Consider the following 3,951-nt stretch of genomic DNA (forward strand, 5'->3'; position numbering starts at 1 on the left):
TGTGTCTACACAATTCGTATTTAAAAGTTTTGTGAAATATTTAATATACCTAGAGAAACTCTTTCATAGATTTAAAAATAATAACAGTACCAACGTTTATAAGACCTTTGAATCTATCAACACAATATTCATAGTTATAAATTTGTATATGTGTATTTTAATTAAGCATGCCAAAAATAAAACCAATTTTTCTTGTGCACAATAAAAGAATGAGGAAGAAAAAACAAGAAAGTGGCCAGAGTTTGAAATTATTTTGACACAATTTGGTAACAATTATCGCAGACATGTATGATAGAACTACATGAGCTCTCAATACATGAAGACACATATATGACATAATTACATGAAATTTCAAGCAATGCATGAAAAACTATCATCATAGACACATAATTACATGAAGACTAGGTGTACCCAAAACACAATAATTTGAAAATTTGATTATGATGCTCTTAAGTAAGTAGGCACAGCTGAAGTCATGCAGAGAGCAGTGATTTGACTTCAGAAAAGAGTATTAGGTAATAATCTATTAAAATTAAACAGGAAAGATAAGGTCATAAGTTATATAACCCATGTACACACTGGAGTTTTGAAGGGTTCCAGGTGAACTTAATAGAAAACATAGTTTAGAGAGTTTTAGGTTTTGAACAAGTGTAGACAGGAGATAGAGAGGAAAATCCTATTAAGTTTATGTTTACAAAAAATTTTATGAGAGTGGCAGTGCAGGCAAGGATGAGAGGGTGAGATGGAAATCCCACAGACAGAATGGAATCTAAATCTTGGGCAGTGGTTCCTCAGGAAACGGGAAACCTGGAAATAATTTGCAGTGAGTGGAAAAACCTAACAGTTTCTTTCAGAAACCAACAACAGCTGAATGAAATGAAGATAAGAACAAGGAATTAAATGGTAAGGAACAGGAAAAAAGTCACTGATGTTCAGTGAACCTGGGTCCTCTGGAGGAACAGCAAGTGTTTTTAACGTCAAAGTCATCTCTCCAGCTGGAGCCACAGAGGAAAAAATGTGCACACTGGCCATGCAGAGTGGACAAAAGAGAACAGGGTCACAGCAGGAGAGATGTAAGCAAAAACCTTTGTTTCTGGCTAAGGCCAGACCACAATAGAGAAGCCATGGAGCTGGGGCAGTGCTAAAGAAAGGTGATTAGGAGAAGGGATGGAGCTGGAAATGTGCCTTGGCTGGCCGCCTTGTGCTAGAAGCAAATGCAGGATGAAGCAAAGACAGAAGAATTTGGTAAGTAGAGCACGGTTACATTACAGTGGTGGGCAGAAAGGAGTCACAGCACTTTTCTATTTGGGAAAGCTCAGACATAGAGAAGGGAACAAGAACAGGGACTATGCCTTGAGTCCCCACCAGCTCCCTAAGGGTGTAGATTCTGTCTGCAGGTTGGAGTTTGAGCCTCCAGTGGGAATAAGGGAGGAGAAGATGAGGGAGGGGCAGGAGCAGGAGGCTGAGGCTGGGCATTAAGGTAAGGAGGTGGGAGAGGTGAGTTGGGTTGTGGAGGAGGCGGGTTGTGACAAAGTCAAGGGGTGAGGTGTTTGAAATTTCATTCTCAGGAAAGTGTTTTGCTTTTGCAAGAAGGATTTGATGGGTATGACCAGAGGCACAGAGAGAAGGATGGGAACATACAGCAAAGAAGACTCCATCGTAGGAGATTTCCGACCATTTGCCTGTGTGAGAACAGAGGCACAGAGGTTGTGAGAATTTGTTTTCTGGCCATTGAGACTTACTTTCAAGTTTATACTCTGGCCAAGCTGTGTTACAATCAAAGACAAGCCAGCAAGGTTTAATGGTATCAAGTCCTAGGGGAGAGAGAGACTTGGGGAGACAGCAAGAGGGGCTGTGGAATCTAATTTTGAGTGAGAGGAGCCTATGACTCATTGAAGGAAGAGGGGGAGATTCCCTTAAAAAAAGGATGGCAGAGGAGGATTCCTAAGACAAGGTTAGTGCCTAGATAGAGGGTGCTCAGAGGGAGCTTCCTGGTCCAAGCCCATGTGTCAAACACCCATTGAGAGCACAAGGACAAAAGCAGAGAATAACAAAATGAAAAATGACAATATGTACCAATGGTCAGAAAGCATAACAGAGGAGAAAGAGAAAGGGAGGAGTGGGGGGATGAAAGGATGCAGGGCAAAAGACCAAGGGTAAGTGTTGATGAAACACGGTGATCCTCCATCCAAAGGATTTCCCTTGTGGGTCAGGTTTTGTTGAGGGAAAGCCCAGATCACTGGGGACAAGTATCCCTAACCAAGTGACAATAGCCCAGGAAGGTGTAGGGAGGTTACCTGGTGTACCAGCATGAGTTTCAGAGAGAGAAAGAGAGATAGAGGGATAGGCAGCTTGGAGAGGGAGAAGCTTACCCAGGATGCTGAAGGAAGGCAGTGAGCAGGATAGGCAGAGAAGAAGGCAGCTGAAGAGGCGACTCAAAATGTGGAGCTGAAAATGGTGGGAGGCTGAAGTCAGCAGAAGCAAATGATACGCACCACAGGAAGGTTAAGGCAGCAGTTTGGTTTGGTAAAGGAGGGACTATGTCATCAGGGGATCCAGGGGTCCCTCCTGGATTTCAGCACCAGATGTATACAAGTGTGTAGGGAAACCATCAAACAAGACCACTCAGTAGGTGAAAAGCACAAAGTGTTGGAGAATAAACTGGTGGGCTGTCTCACAAAAGCAGCAGCCCGGTGGGAAATTAGATGGGTTTTATTGGCGCTTCCTGGGCCTGGGGTGTGGGGGTCGGGTTGTAGTAGGTAGACCAGTTTATGGGTGGCAGATGTTCATCTGCCTGGGCAGCTAGCCATTAGGTAGGAGGAGGCAGGGGTCTCCTGAGAAGCAATGCCTTGGAGTCACAGACTTTCTAAAAAATGCTTGGTTTCTATTTCTGTTTTCCTGGAAGAGGTCTCTGTTGCTGTTTTAGAGCACTGGCAGCTGTGCCACCATCTTAACGACCTGATGGTATTGAGACTGGTAAAGGCTATGAAGACTTCTGAAGGTGTACTAAATACATTTTATGTTTGGAATGGTCATGCCTCTGGGGGTGAAGGGGTGGAGTGTGGTGTGTTGAATGAAAATGTCCCCCATAGGCTCCAAGTATTTGAACATGTTGTGTGCTGTTGTTGGTGAAGATCTGGGATGTGTTAAGAGGCCTGGCCTTGGTGGTGGAAGCACAACACTGTGGGCACTTTACGGATTTTTAAGCCTTGCTTTATTTTCTGTCTCTCTCTGCTTCCTGTAGCTGCTTGAAGATGTGATCACTTGGTATTCTGCTCTGGCCAGCTCTGCCACTATGCCTCCCCACCATTAATGGACCTCTACTCCTCTGGAGACATAAGCCAAATAAACTTTTTCTCTTATATGTTCCCTTGGTTATATTTTTTATCGCACCAACCAAAAAATAACTACTACACTGTGTATCTTTTATGACTAAAAGTGAACCAGCCCTAAACCTGTTAAGTACCCCAAACTTTATCAGGTACCCATAGAGTAGAAGAGACGCAAGTATTTTGCACAGTATCAGAAATGTCCTAATCAAATATACCATCCCAGGTGCTCAGGCAGTAGAGGGATGGTAATCTTGCAGGATTCTTGTATAACACCATCTGCTCCACACATTAAGGACAAATTGCAAAAAACCTCTTGTGTCTATTGTTGGGAGACCTCTGTTATGCAAAAGTCGAAGCCCCTTCACACCGGACAGCTCATGCAGCTCGGGATTAATGTGCTGCGGGCTCCTTTCGTAGTGTCATAGCAAGCTGGCATCTTCCCTGTCTCTCCCTTTGAAGTGGCCGCCACAGATGCCTTGACATAAACATGGCCTTTGGCTCTATGCATACCATGCCTTCCTGTGTGTGGTTTTTACAGGTGGACAATAGACAATAGTCTACCCACTTCCACATGTAAATAGAATATCTCACAAAGTATCTAAAAGCTTTTACCACTACC

Source organism: Nannospalax galili, unplaced genomic scaffold, assembly GCF_000622305.1.
Source record: "Nannospalax galili isolate Female #2095 unplaced genomic scaffold, S.galili_v1.0 scaffold11233, whole genome shotgun sequence".
In the NCBI taxonomy this organism is placed as follows: Eukaryota; Metazoa; Chordata; class Mammalia; order Rodentia; family Spalacidae; genus Nannospalax; species Nannospalax galili.